A 16422-nucleotide genomic window follows, 5' to 3' on the forward strand; every position below is an offset into this window, starting at 1 on the left:
TCCGGCAGATTCTGATGCCTCCTACCTATGTCCAAAGATTCTGATTTTGCTGGTCTGGGGTACCATCTGAGCATCAGAATTTAAAAAATCTAATATGCAGAAAAATTCGAGAACTATTACCCTGGAGAAACAGACACACTTGCTTCGTGCTTTGTGTGATTTGGCCACAGTGTTGAGCATAGCATTGGTCACGTCGAGTTCGGAGGTTAGTGCCCTCACATTTAGCTTGCTAAGAAGACTTTCAGGCAATCACAGAGCTAAGTTCATGTTTCAAGAACTTGCTATTTAGTTGGAAGGACCATAAAAACAAAATGGTGCTGACTTACAGATTTTGTAAATTACCATGAGAAGTAAATTCCAAGACAAGGAAATCACAAATTGAACAACATCCTTTCCTAAAGTCTCATACTTAGCATGTTGCACACATCTATTCAATAGCCACAGAAGTGAATTTGATATTGATGATGAATTAACGAGCACAAATACTTTCATTCTGGTGATATTCATAAAAATATGCACTGTACAAGCAATTAAGATGAAATTAGAACTGATTTTGGTAATGATAATATGATGTATTGGGCTCTATGACTTGGGTCCTAGTGAAGGTGTGGTGCATTGCATTCTAAAGCACTTAAATCCATGTTTTAGTTCCAAGATGGACCTATAGTACAACAAAAAAAATTTAAACATAATGGCATTCACAAACCTGGTATGATGTTCATATTGAGTGTGTACATTAATACAGTGTTTAAACTAGGTAGATGCTCAGAAATATTTGTCAGCTTTGAGTACAATTGCTTTTTCATTCAAAGCTGGACAGAGTCCTCCTACAAAGACGGAAAGATGAGTTCTATCTGTGAACAGTGCTGTTCATTTCCCAAAGCGTCTGTGCATTCTCTTCCACCTCTCTGGCATTACATCATCGTGGCCTCTACAGTTCAGAGTGAGGCCATTTTTGATTAGACAATTTAAGACTTAAGTGGCCCCACCCCCACCCCCACTTAATCCCCTCCATACACACTGTTAGTAGCCAGAATTACAAAAGTTAGCATTTGGGGGCTGGGAGAGTTGGATGAGGGTTTGCCCCAGGCCACCTGGCCAGCACCTAGAGCAATATCGCCTGCTTTGGACTTAGGAGTTCTACCAAAGCAGCCCAGAGCAGAGGCCAGGCCAGGCCAGCATCCGCCCACTAAGGGCTTGAGCCACCCCACCCCCACCACGTTCTCCAACTCCTACTTCCTGCCCAAGAGGATGTGGTCCATGGGGAAGGGACTGGGGCAGAGGGTGTCCAACCTCCTAGAGACTGGCCGCGGTGTGGACCTTTTGTTCTTCTAAGCTCTCCCTGTGCTGACCAAGAGGCTGGTTAAGGCGGCGGAGAAAGAACCATGGGCTAGTGGAGAATAAGTGTCCCAAATACCTGGAACTCAAATAGGCCTTAAGCTTCTTTCCTTGTCTTACTTTGGCACCCCAGCCCTGAGGATGCTCAAGGCCAGAAGAAGCGCAGGACCAGGAGAGGAACTGCGCCAGACCTCTGAGGAAGACATTTTGCCTTAGGCGGAGCCGAATGCGGGCGGGGGGTGGGGACTAAAGAGGGGCGGGGCCTGGGGCGGATAAAAAATATCTCGCGATAGGAGGGCGGAGCTGGCCAGCACCTCTTCCCGCCTCCTTGTCCTGCAGGCCTTCATTTAGTAGGCGAGGAGAGAGTCCTGCGGTGTTGTCATCTCTGGGGTTTCTGGTCCTTTTCTCTTCTCCCTGAGGTCGCTTGATGCCATCTTGTCTGGAGCCCAGGGAGGCGGCTGGTCTGGGACCGTGCGGCCCAACTGGGATGGGCCCGAGAGGCGGTCCATGTGGGTGGGCGGGACCCGGAGCCAGAATTGGAGGTCTGGCCACTGCCTCTAAAGCAGATGTCTGACGACCGCTGGGGTGAACTTGGCGGATTCCATAGGGAACCCCGGGTTTCAACACTGCTGTTTGCGACCAGACAATTCTCCTCAGCAGAGTTCAGAGTTCTGGTGGAGAGTTGACGTCATGGTCTCTGGATGGGATGTACTCTTCCTGATCTGCAGGCCTCTCGTGCTGCCCATCCACTCAGCCCCAACGATCCGTGGCGACGTCCATGTGATCATGTGTTTTCCACCAAGCTTGCGGTGGACTCCTGTGGCCTTTTAGCAGTAAGTCCACCATCATCAGTCTATCCTCCCATGTCCTCCCTGACCAGACCTTTGCTCCTGCTTCCAGGCCTGCTCTGCCCTCACCCCTTCCCTCTGCTCACACTCTGACCCTCGTGGGCATCCCGCTCGCCTGCCGCAGATGAGGACTGCGTCCTGCCTGTGTCTTCAGGTTCCCCTCTGCAGCAGTTAGGAGACTGCTGATGTTCCCTTCACGTCTCTCCAGTCTTTCCCAGTCCTCTCATCTCCCACACTTACATGTTTCTTGCACTACCATGAAATGATACAGCCTTGCCCACCACTAAATGAGGATCTCATTTAGTGTGGAGGCTGCGGATTGGAAACAACAGAATACCAGAGGAACATGACTAAAAGTGTAGGGATTTGTTCTCACAAAATAACAAATCCACAGGTAGGCAGACCCACCATTGATTGAGCTCCTGGATGATGTCAGTGTGAGGGGCTTTCCTCTACTCCTCATAGTCACAAGATGGCTGCCAGCAACAGGAAGGTGACAACAGCTCCTGGCATCAAAGAGAGAAGCAGCGTCTTCTCTTCCTGTTTGTTCTCAGGGAGGAAAATATTGTCTCAGAAATCAATCACCTGTGATCCTCTCTTTCAGGAGCCCTTGGCCAGAACTCTCCCAACTGCAAGGAATATGGGGCAGTTTAGTATCGACTGCTCCTGAAGGAGGCTGCCTCTGTCCGGTAGGAGGTGGTGAGAGGAGTGGCAGATGGGAAGTGTCTGATGGTGAGCCTCCTGTGTATGCTGTGAACTCTGACAGTCCTGCATGTGTCTTCTGAATGGACTCGTGGATAAAAGGTACCCCAAAATTCAGGACTGGCTCTTTCACACGTATTAGCTAGTATCTTGAACTATCCTGTCCAATAAGGTAACCATTAGCCACATAGAACTTTATTATTATTATTATTATTATTTTGTATTTTTCAGAAGTGAGAAGCAGGGACGCAGGGAAACAGACTCCTGCATGCACCGAACTGGGATACACCCAGCATACCCACTCACTAGGGAGCGATGCTCTGCCCATCTGGGATGTTGCTCCATTACAGTCGAAGCTGTTCTAGTGCCTGAGGCAGAGGCCACAGAGCCATCCTCAGCTCCTAGGCCAACTTTGCTCCAGTGGAGCCTTGGCTGGGGGGGGGGGAGAGAGAGATAGAAAGTAGAGGGGGAAGGGTGGAGAAGCAGATGGGCAATTCTCCTGTGTGATCTGGCCGGGAATCAAATCTGGACTTCCACACACTGGGCTGACGCTCTACCGCTGAACCAACCAGCCAGGGCCTAACCACAAAGAACTTTTAAAAATTAAATTGACATTAATTAAGTGAACCTTAACTTCATATAGAATAAATGCTTAGATTTTTTCTTTTTGGACACCTGAGACCTATTGGCTTGGATTATAGACCAGCTGGTTTTCAGTCCAAGGAAAAATGAATTGAAAAGTAGCTGGTGAGTCTCCCCTCAGTGCCAGGTCTTGGCACAAGAGTGACTGCCTTTGGGTGATTCAGCCCCATGTCTCTGTGGATTTACGTGGTGTGACTCCATCTTACACAATACGCCTTCTTTTGAAATGCTTGCCTACAGGTTGCATTTTCACATTTAATGTTTTGCTTGAATATTTTTGACATACTGGTTTAACTTTTAATTATAGCTTGTTCCAGCTGTGACTGTGAACGGGGACCCTTCTGGTAGGACAGACTAATTACCTTGTTTCCTTAACATCCTGTTCCAGTGGAACCACTGCCATTTTCTTTTTATTTTTTTCTTTTTCTTTTTTTTTTTTTTTTTGTATTTTTCTGAAGTTGGAAACGGGGAGAGACAGTCAGACAGACTCCCGCATGCGCCCGACCGGGATCCACCCGGCACGCCCACCAGGGACGACGCTCTGCCCACCAGGGGGCGATGCTCTGCCGCGACCAGAGCCACTCTAGCGCCTGGGGCAGAGGCCAAGGAGCCATCCCCAGCGCCTGGGCCATCCTCGCTCCAATGGAGCCTTGGCTGCAGGAGGGGAAGAGAGAGACAGAGAGGAAGGAGGGGGGGTGGAGAAGCAAATGGGCGCTTCTCCTATGTGCCCTGGCCGGGATTCGAACCCGGGTTCCCCCGCATGCCAGGCCGACGCTCTACCACTGAGCCAACCAGCCAGGGCCACCACTGCCATTTTCTAAGTTGAATTACAACGGTTTGTTAAATTCTGGGCTCAGCAAGGAAGGGAAATGATTAAGAACATGTTTAGTGAAGTGAGTTCTTTTGAATTATATTTGTTACAGCCAAAGAAATACTCTTTCCATCCCTAGTGATTTTAAATACAGTACTGTAAATAACTACTCTGTGGTAATTACTGCTCAAATAGTAAACTAAACTAAACACTGAGGGTAGTAGAACGTAGCCCATCAAGTAGACTGTGCTTCTTGAGACAATTTAAAGAAATAAAATGGCATCTGGGAAAGTTGAGAAGGATATTATTGATGATGGTGAGATTATTGACCTTTAAAGAATCTTAAAGTGTAGTATATACACTATTAAAATGTCTCATTATATATACATGATCCTCGTACAAAACCCAGAAATTATAAGCAAGAAACAGTCACTTTTTGTGGTCCCACTTGTTAGAGTTCACAAATATTAACATTGAGCTGCCTCCATTTCCTAATTTTATTTCTCCATTGTGTCACTTTACATTGGTATAATTGCCAGAAAATATAATTCTGTTTTACAAGTTAATTAAAAAATAAGTTGTATGGTGAGCATTCTGCCATACACAATGTATAGATGGACCCAATTATATTTCTGATATATATACAAGTAGATAAAGTCTACATATTTTTAATTAACAACTTTATTTCTGTTTGTTTCACAGTATTACATTTAATTAGCTATATTTTACATAAGCATCCTGGTTTATGGGGAATTATTGTTTTTTGCTATTGTAATACTGGAGAGTGCTCCCCTTCAATTACTGATTTAATTAGGATAGTTGCTTAGAACCTAAAAGGTAGTGAGCTGTAAGGCTCCAAAAGATGCCTTCATCTCGGCTTCTGGTACCGCTTCAGGCCTGGCGAGGTTGTGGCGGGGCCTCTGGCTGGACAAGGCGCAGGACCCTGAGCAGACCCTTCCTCTGGCTCTGCAGTGCTCTGGGGCAAGAGGGAGACACAGCTCTACACACATCCCCAACTGTCCCATGCCTTTCCAGAGACAGGAAGGATGCCGTTGCCTTTCAGGGGACTCTGGTACATGAACCGCCCCTCCCCAGATCACCTTCCCAGATTGCAGTCCCCTCACCTTTTGGCGTCACCTGGGTGGGCTCTAGATGCTCCAGCTCTACCCAGAAGAGTTTGGGGTGGCCCACATGGTGTAAGGCAGGAGACTTGACCAGCACCAAAGCCTGCTTCAGCCGGAACCAGGGAAGAAGGAGGGGCTGGCCGAAATCCTTCACCTGGTGTGGCCAGGTAACCACCGTAGAAGCAATGGCCCTGGGAGAGGAAGTGGGACAGAAGAGTCAGAACGCTGGTCTTCCCCTTTCACACTGCCCTCCCATGGCACCCTTGTTTGAGACCGCACTTCTGTGCCGGCCCCTGCTCACCCAGAGGACAGCCCCATGCCTCCTCTGACCCCCGTGTGGCTGTCCTTAGAGTGGCAGGCTTAACATGGGGTCATTGTGACTCTCATCTTGCCACTGACATTTCTCCTGAAGGCCCTGGACACTGCCCTTCCCAGCCCTCCATGCACCTGGTCATCTGGCCTGAGGATGGAGACAGATTTGTGAGCAGCCTGCTCACCACATCTCCTGTTTTGTGCCTGGTGCTGGTGGTCAGGGGAGATGACTGTGGCGAGTGCAGGCAGAGCCAGATGAGAAAAGGATAGTTTGATGTCTTGCAAGATTACTGAATAACAAAAAATGATATATCTTTTGTGGGGAAAAAGTATGTTTACAGTTATTTTTATGGGAAAAGAATACAATAGTTAATAAATAATATAAGAAAATAAAATAAAATGCTAGGTATAAGGGATATAGACAATGGAAGTAGAATTGGTGACATCCAGATAGTTGGAGTGGAGAACAAGAGAATAATAAAATGAACAGAAAATTATGTTAGTTATAATAATGATTTTAAAGATCTCAGAATTGAAAAGTCTCTTTATATGTTAAACTGTCTAGGTAAGAAAAAAACATCACATTTATACACTTCATAGACAGTGGTAGTCAACCTGGTCCCTACCGCCCACTAGTGGGCGCTCCAGCTTTCATGGTGGGCGGTAGTGGAGCAACCAAGGTATAAACAAAAAGATAAATTTAACTATAGTAAGTTGTCTTAAAAAGTTTATTCTGTCAAACAGCGAAAATCCAACATAAAGTATTTAGGAAGTGATTATTATTATGTGCTTTAAGTTCCTGTAACTCTGCTTTATAAATTTTATAAGGTAAAGGTACTTCCCTACTTTATAAATCACCATTACTGTGGAACTGGTGGGCGGTTAGAAAATTTTACTACTAACAGAGATACAAAAGTGGGCGGTATGTTTAAACAGTTGACTATCCGTGGTTAAGGACATCAAAAAGAAAAGGAAAATTCTAAAATCTTCCAGAAACATCAAGACAAAGAATCTCCAGAGTAGATGACCTACAAAGATATAAGAGCAGTTTATATATTATATATATTTGTTTAAGTGAGATGAGGAGAGATAGACTCCCGCATGCCCCGGGACTGGGATTCACCTGGTAACCCCGTCTGGGACCAATGCTTGAATCAATCAAGCTATCCTCAGCGTCTGAGGCTGATGTTTGATCCAGTGAAACCACTGGCTGTGGGAGGAGAAGAGAGAGAGAAGATGGTTGGAGAGAGTAGATGGTGGCTTCTCTTCTGTGCACTGACTGGAAATTGAATCAGGTATGTCTATATGCCGGGCCCACACTCTATCTACTGAGCCCACTGGCCAGGCCCAAGAACTGTATTCACATCATCCTTTTGATATTACTTTTTTTACAGAAAACTGGATACAAAATTCAGTAGAGCAATAATTTTAGAGTAATAAATGAAAACAAGTTCATTTCCAGAATTTTTTATATGTCTGTTAATGTGTGACTACAATAAAGATATTCTCGGGCATAAAAGGCCTTAGAAGTTTACCACAGAACACTTTAGAAATTCTCTTAGGAGAAGTGGTCTAACAAGCAGAGAAGTAGCCTGACATGTGGTGGTGCAGTGGCTAGAGCATTGACTCGGGACACTGTGCTTCCAGGTTCTAAACCCCGAGGATGCTGGTTTGAGTGCAGGCTTGCCAGCTAGACCATTGTGTTGCCAGCTTGAGTTTGGGATCATTGATGTGATCCCAAGGTCGCTGGCTTGTGCCAAGGTTGCTGGCTTGAGGAAGGGTTCACTAGCTGGGCTGGAACCTCTCTGTCAAGGCATGTATGAGAAGCAGTCAATGAACAATTGAGGTGATACAACTACGAGTAGATTCTGCTTTTCATCTGTCTCCCTTCCTCTTTCTCTCTCATAAGAAAATAATAAAAAAAAAGAGAAGTAAACTAAAAGGAAGAGGGAGCGTCCAGATATATGGGACATGTAAGGGTGATTAAATAACTTTGTAATTGTTATCATTGTCTAAAACCCTAATGACCAAAGAAAAAAAGAGAAAAAATATAACAAGCTGGAACAAATTTTCTAAACAATATCAAATTTGTCATGGTTATGAAGGTATCTTAAAGTTATTGATTTTTTTAGGGTAATATGTTGATAAATACATTAAGAAGTAAACAAACATAAGTATCAGACAAATAACATAGCAAAAATAAAAAGCATTCAATTTTGCCTAGCCAGTGGAAAACATGGAAGGAGAAACATGAAACAAAGTGAACACAGAAAATATGAAGTAAGTCCCAGAAAGTTAGTAAAATTTATCAATTAAAATTTAGAAACTCTCGGCTCTGGCCAGTTGGCTCAGTGTAGATCATCAGGCAGGCATGTGGATATCCTGGGTTCAATTCTCAGTCAGGGCACAAGTAACCATCTGTTTCTCCATCTCTCCCCTTTCTCTCTTTTTCTCTTTCTCTCCCACAGCCATGGCTTGATTGGTTCAAGCACATTGGTCCTTGGGTGCTGAGGATGACTCCCTGGAGCCTCTGCCTCAGGTACTAAAAATAGCTCAATTTTGAGCATGGCCCCAGATGGGAAGAGCACTAGCCCCAGATGAGCATTGCTGGGTGGATCCTGATCAGGGCACATGTGGGAGTCTGTCTCCTCTCCTCTCACTTGGAAAAAGAAGGGAAAAAATTTAGGAAATCTCAAGATAAAAAAAAATAAAAATAAAGCAAGATCCAACAATATGCTGTGTACATGAGACACTTTGAAAGCAAAGTAAAATAATATGTTTAAAATTAAAGACTAGAAAAAGATATAAACAAAAAGAAAATTGGGTAGCACTCTTTCTATATGATTAAATAGCATCCTAGACCAAATAATAAAGGAAAGAGGGGACAGTTATATGCTTGGAAAATGAACCTCTGAACAAGGATATATAGCCACCATGAACATATTAATATATGCAGTAACATAGCCTCAAAATATATAAAATGACAACTGACAGAATGCTGGGTTGATTATCATCGGAGATTTTAAAAACAAACTGATAGATCAGCAAACAAAAAATAATCCCTGATACCGAAAATCTGAATACATTTAATAATATCCAACTGCTAAATATATTATATATGTTGAACTCTGCACTAAATGGAGAATATATTCTTTCTTAGTATAATGTAATATTTACAAAAGTTTGTGGTCCCAGTAGAGCCCAAGTTCTGCGTCGATCAGGCGTCCCTGATTCGACTTCCCAGTGCAGTGGGACACTCCTGCTTATAAGCAGGGATGGCAGCCTCTTCGAGACTACTCTTGAGGCAGCTATTGGGATGCTATTGTTAAGTGCCACCGGAAAAAACACGACCGACACACAAACTAGTTGCAATAATCACACAGGCAGTTTATTATTCACAAATCCTTTTGGCGTGCCTGGGTACAGATTAAGGGCGCCCCCTAGACGTGCTCCTCTCAGCTGTCTTTGGTCAGAAGTCAGAGCGGCATGGAGACAGTCCACATCAACGTTGGGGTCTGGGCATCTACTGCAGCACAGGTCCCCTCAGCTTTAGTACCTTTTCTGGCTAAGGCCTTCTAACAGGTGTCAATCTACAGGATTATCACCTCAAATCACCTTTTTGGGAGTTCCTTTCAGGGAATCCCCTCTATGTCAATCTACTGAAATGTTTACATTAAACCACTTTTTTAGATGTTCTTATTTACATTAATTTACAAAGTTAATGTAAATAACACCAAGCCACTTCTTATCTATGTATAACTTCACACACATACTAACTGGGCCCTGCTTGAAAGTCAGAGTCTGTTTATCACATTACACAGTTATGGCACTAAGCCTCTATGTTAATTCCTATCCAAATGGCATAAATTTATTTAAATTTAATAATTATTTTTAATATCATTTTAATTACTTTTATATATCTTCCATATTTTTATATTTCTATATATTTAATTACTATAACCTTATATTACTACAACATTTATCATGTACTAGACAACAAAAGAATCTCTAAAAAATTCCATAAGATCAGTATTATACAGACCATTTTCTGTAAAGAACCAGACACTAAATAATTTTGGCATTGAAGAGTGGATGGTATCTGTTTTAACTACTCAACTTTACAATTGTAGCGCAAAAACAACTACAGATAATACATAAATGAATAGATGTGTTCAAGTAACTTTATTTACAAAAAAATGTGGCTGGCCTGACCAGGCAGTGCGGCATTGAATAGAGTGTCGGACTGGGACGTGGAGGACCCGAGGTCACCAGCTTGAGCTCAGGCTCATCTGGTTTGAGCAAGGCTCCTCAGCCTGAGCCCAAGGTCGCTGGATCGAGCAAGGGGTCACTTGGTCTGCTGTAGCCCCCGGTTAAGGCACATGTCAGAAATCAATCAATGAACAACTAAGGAACCGCAACGAAGAATTGATGTTTCTCAACGCTCTCCCTTTCTGTCTGTCTGTCCCCATCTGCCCCACTCTCTGACTCTCTCTGTTTCTGCGAAAACAAAAACAAAAACATGTGGCTGGAAAAATTTTAAACATAGACTACAGTTTGTTGATTTTTTTTTTCTAAAGAGTGGGACAGACAGTGGCAGTCAGACAGGAAGGAAGAGAGATGAGAAGCATCAACTCATAGTTTAAGCACCTTAGTTGTTCATTGATTGCTTTTTCATGGTGTCTTGACCCAGGGGAGGCAACTCCAGCAGAGCCAGGGACCCCTTGGTCAAGCCAGCAAGCTTGGGCTCAAGCCAGCAACTTTGGGCTTCAAGCCAGCAACCTTTGGGCTCAAGCCAGTGACGGTAGGTTCATGTCTCTGATCCCATACTCAAGCTGGCAACCCCACAGTCAAGCCAGGTGAGCTTATGCTCAAACCAGCAACCTCAGGGTCTCAAACCTAGGTCCTCAACATTTCAGACCAACATTCTATCCACTGCACCACTGATTGATCAGGCTGTTGACTCAATATAGTTTAATATGGATATTTTAGAGAGTAATAGTAAAATTTGTGGTTTAGTCATCCTACCCAGTGTATATATGGTAAAGAAATTCATTTACATACACAGTAGCTATATCTGAAGATTTCAATGCTTTTTGCAGGGATTTGGGGGAATTTTAAGTGTTGTTCTCTGGGGAATTGGATAAGTAAAATATAGTGAGCAAATCCTAGAAAAGGCTATGTAGCATGTGGAAGCAAGGGACTAGATGTAACTGAGCATCATAATATATATTAATATCACAGAATATGTGATCTTTTGTGATTTGGTTTTTTTCACTTAACATAATGTTTTCATGGTTTGACCACGTTATCGCATATATTGATATCAATACTTCATTTATTTTCGTTGCCAACCAATATTCCAGTGTATAGATATACCAAATTTGGTTTACCTATTTTTCAATTGATGAATGTTTAGGCTGTTTCTACTTTTTGGTCATATGGATGTTGCTGTTGTAAATATTCATGTACAGGTTTCTGTGTGCACATATATTTTCATTTTTCTTTATTTTATCTAGCAAGAGAGAGAAAGATGGGAGGAGAGAGATGAGAAGAATGAAGTCATAGTTGTGGCATTTTAGCTGTTCATTAATTGCTTTTCATACACACCTTGTCCAGAGGGCTGTAGCTGAGGGAGTGACCCCTTGTCCAGCAAGTGACCTTGGCCTCAAGTCAGCAACATTGGGCATTAAAACAGTGACCTTTGGGCTCAAGCCAGCAACTGTGGGGTCATATCTATGATCCCACGCTCAAGCTGGTGAACCTGTGCTCAAGCTGGTGAGCCTGCACTCAAGCCAGTGATCTTCCTCAGTGTTCCAGGTTGGCGCTCTATCCACTGTGACTCCATCTGGTTAGGCTTTCATTTTTTTCTTGGGTAAAACTGAGAAGTGGAATTTTGGGGTCATCTAGGGGGTTGATAATTCCACCATCTGGGTTATCTTGGGTTTGCTCATACTTTCCTTATATCATATACTTTTGATCAGTGAGTGGTTTTTTATATTTTTTGTAAAGTGGTACAAGGTTAATTTTCAACTGTACACTTAAAAATGATCAAAATGATAAATGTTATATATATTTTACCACAATTTAAAAAAATTAAACATAAAGTTACCATATGACCCATCAGTTTACGATAGCTAAGTGAAAAGAAGCAAGTCATAAAAGAACACATATGGCCTGAGCAGGCAGTGGCACAGTGGATAGAGTGTTGGACTGGGACGCAGAAGAACCAGGTTTGAAATCCTGAGGTCACCATCTTGAGCACAGGCTCATCTGGCTTGAGCATGGGCTCACCAGCTTGAGCCACTTCAGCCTGCTAAGTGGCTTATTCTTCTGAATAAACTATTTTAAATTAAGCCAGTCTAGGTGTTCAGGAAGGAAAGGAGAAATACCGTACCTTCTTTGACCAACATCTTTTTCTACTTGGCCTCAGCCAACATCACAATTTGTCATTCTCTGGCCACTGTGTAAACTGCTATTACTAGGCTCTAAGCTCTGGGGGCTTCTGGCTCCAATTCTATTCCTGCCATCCTTTGAGGGCACTGGCACATAAGGGACTAAATTAGTTATATAGCTTACCACATATTTATAAATCATTAATTCTCAAACTAGTGTTTATTTGTGGCTTTGTCTTGTTCTGAGTGCTGAGCAAATTATGGAAAAGTTGTCCCTACAGATAACCCTCAATGTTCATAGTCAGGTAGATGACGTAAACATACATGCAGAAAAAATGCAAAGTGATGTGATAGAGACAAAATGGATTAATCCAGTATGAATTAGATTAAAGTTTTTTGGAAAAAGCACTACTTCAGCTGAAATTTAGGAATTTAGACAAATATGAAGAATGAATTCTAAGCTTTCCCTGCCACTGGCAGGCTGTATCTCCAATACTCAAGTAATTTTATAAGAACACATTGTTGTTTCTTGTCCAACTTCTTCCTCTACCCCTTAATCATCTTTAGCAATCTTTGCTACTTATGTAAATTATCACTCATAATATCTACCTTCACATAAAAAGATGACTCCAGAACCCAGTTTGAAAAGATTTTATCTAATTAGATAGGACATAAATGTCAATGGGTCATTTGTTATTCCAGGTATTTGAGACTTTTAACTGCAGTGAGACTTGGCTTTTAACAGTGTCTTGGACTAAAATCTTTTTTTATCAGAAAGGAAACAACTTTTATTCCCAGTAGTCATTTGACTAGGGGCTCCATGCCTGCTTTCAAAGTTGTTCATGTACACGCTCCAGATTCTCCATCATGGATGAGAAACTGACTCTGCCCAGGAGGAAAAGTCTTGCAAGGGCAGATAGGAAGAAGGATGTTTCCCATGGCCTGGGTGAGACTGTAATGCTACTTTGTTGCAGCCTGTGCTCTGAATCAGATATGGGCCACCTTCCTTGGGATACCACAGGTAGTAACACCAGGTACTAAGAAAAAATACCTAACTAACCCTTCTGTGACCTGTCCTTTCCACTACATAGGCAATTGTATGCCCAAAGCTTCAAGGCTCCAGCTCCAAGCTAAAGTTGATTAAGCTGAGAATCAGACAGGAAAAAAAAAAGACTTCCTTCACTTCATCTTTTTGAAGACATATCCTTTTACCATCCAGAGAGGAAGGGATATATTTGCCTACCAACAATCAAAACACAGTGCCTGTCAGTATTTCATTAATTTGACAAACTCAATCTGATAAATCACTGGTTTGCAGATAAGATTTGGGAATATACAACTTTTTTGAATGAAATGATCCTTGGGAGAGAGGGAAATGGTGAGAAGTCAGAGCCCTTGAACAAAGGTATGGAAGTGTGGTATAGACTAGACGCAGTCTGATTTCTGATAATCTTGGACTAAAATCTTCACTAAAACTAAGATCCATTTGTTTTATAAAGTTTCTTTAGTGTGATTCACTTGAAAAAAAAAATTTTTACCTGACAGTTGAAATCATTTTGCAAATATTGTTTCTTATTTTACTCTGGGTCTCTCTTGCTTTTCTTCTCCAATAACTTCAAGTTTTTAAGGATTTTTCTTTTAATCACTTAGCCTGGCATTGTTCAATCTGTGTCCTGAACTTCTTTCCACTACTCAAGTTCACATACTACAAACATCAAACAATGTTATTCGCCTCTGTATCTGCTACATCCACTCTCTCTCCTGCATGCTGAGGATTGTTTTATCATGGCTGCATTTCTATGTTTACAAATCGTTTCCATCATAAGCTGTCATTCAGTGGATTCCCTATCTGGTCTGTGTATAGGAAACTAACAAAATTTCACCTGAGTTGTTGGTTATTGGGATAAGTTAAGCAGTTTTACAGATAGTAGTATGAGTACACATGAAAATGAAGAATATCTTTAAAAACCATTGAGTGTCATAGGATGCAAACTCCGTGAGGAAAGGGGATATGTCTCTTTTGTCACTCATTTTAGTCCCTATTACAGTGAACTGTTCATAATATTTGATTAATATTTATTGACTCAAACAAATTAAGACAAAGCAGACATTTCAGCTAATTATTTAGCCACTATGTTAAGTGTAGGTTGGAAGTTCAATTAACAGACAAGTACCTTTTAAAAAATAATGAGAAGAAAATAAGCAATCTTTTTTTTTTTTAGTGTATTTTCATTTATTTATTTATTTTTACAGAGACAGAGAGAGAGTCAGAGAGAGGGATACATAGGGACAGACAGACAGGAACAGAGAGAGATGAGAAGCATCAGTCATCAGTTTTTCTTGGCCACACATTAGTTGTTCATTGATTGCATTCTCATATGTGTTTTGACGCGGGCCTTCAGCAGACTGAGTAACCCCTTGCTCAAGCCAGGGACCATGGGTCCGAGCTGGTGAGCTTTTGCTCAAACCAGTTGAGCCGGCGCTCAAGCTGGCAACCTCGGGGTCTCGAACCTGAGTCCTTCCGCATCTCAGTCCAACGCTCTATCCTCTGCTCCACTACCTGGTCAGGAAAATAAGCAATCTTAAAGGAATAGATAGGAAGAAATGCCTGGACAAATCCTTGATGTCTCAGAGCTCAGCTAAAGATATTATTTTTAAGCGTTCATTAAGATTAAAGGTAGGGAGAGTTTTATTAAACCTACAGACCAAGCAAGGATACTACCTTACAATCCAATATATATTTATTTTAAAATGCTGCCCAAATGAAATTGTGGATTTTAATTTTTCTCACATAGATATAATCTCCTTTTTCTTTAATTTTTCCCTCCAAAATATTTACATACTTATCTCACCTCCCAAACTATAAAATCTGTGAAGGCAAAGTTCACAGCTGATTAATCCTTGCTTTTTGCCTCTTTCCTCCCTGTGTAATGAATGGCTCAGTGCCTGCCAACAACGTGAGCACAGCGAGTGCTGCTGGAGCTGAGGGGATAGACTGGCTACAGCCCTGAGTAGTGAGGCTGAGAGTGAGTCTCAGACAGACATGATTAGGAATGAACCAGAACAAGGCCAGCTTCCTAAGGAGACATGCAGTCTGATGGTTGACTGACTTTCAGCTTCACCATTCTCCTTCTTCCTACATTTTGAACCTGAAGGGAAATATACTCTCTTTGATTAGTTTTTAAGGAGGAGCCTCATTAAAAACAAAACAAAACTAACAACAAAAAAATGTGCAACGAGCCCTGGCCGGTTGGCTCAGCGGTAGAGCGTCGGCCTAGCGTGCGGAGAACCCGGGTTCGATTCCTGGCCAGGGCACACAGGAGAAGCGCCCATTTGCTTCTCCACCCCTCCGCCGCGCTTTCCTCTCTGTCTCTCTCTTCCCCTCCCGCAGCCGAGGCTCCATTGGAGCAAAGATGGCCCGGGCGCTGGGGATGGCTCTGTGGCCTCTGCCTCAGGCGCTAGAGTGGCTCTGGTCGCAACATGGCGACGCCCAGGATGGGCAGAGCACCGCCCCCTGGTGGGCAGAGCATCGCCCCATGGTGGGCGTGCCAGGTGGATCCCGGTCGGGCGCATGCGGGAGTCTGTCTGACTGTCTCTCCCTGCTTCCAGCTTCAAAAAATGAAAAAAAAAAAAAAATGTGCAACGTGAAATTCTTTACATGAAATACAGTGTAACTGATGGCTCTTCATTTGCATTTTATTGGTGTTCTTTGAAACAGTCTAAACATTCCAGAAGGTCACTCTCTCTGGTATTTATCACTGCTGCGCCAGAGACCTTGATAGTTTATCAAGGGGAAGTTCTGTCCGTTTTTGGAATAAAACAAAATACAAATTTTTCTTACCGTCAATAAACCTTATTAAATAATATAATTGCCATTAGTATTGATTTCTTGCCAGCGTGAGGGCAATTTGTATATCCCATTTTTGAAAAATGTTTTATGTTTTGATGCAAAAAATTGAACCACTGCTTCTTTGATATCTTCTTCATTTTTGAATTTTTTGCTCTTCAAAAAATTTTGTAAGGACAAAAACAAGTGATAGAGGGTGCTAAGTCCGGGGAATATGGTGGATGCGACAGACATGCTTCTGTAGCATTTCTTCCTTGTTGAATTTGTAAACATTACAGTGGCGTAAATGAACTTTATCAGTAGCCATGGGTACACTATCGCTTCACACATAAGACTAACGTGAATCAACTCTGTTTTAGTTAATTTGCTACGTCAGTATGTATACATAAATGATAAAAATAGAGAG

Source organism: Saccopteryx leptura, chromosome 3 (assembly GCF_036850995.1).
Source record: "Saccopteryx leptura isolate mSacLep1 chromosome 3, mSacLep1_pri_phased_curated, whole genome shotgun sequence".
Taxonomy (NCBI): Eukaryota; Metazoa; Chordata; class Mammalia; order Chiroptera; family Emballonuridae; genus Saccopteryx; species Saccopteryx leptura.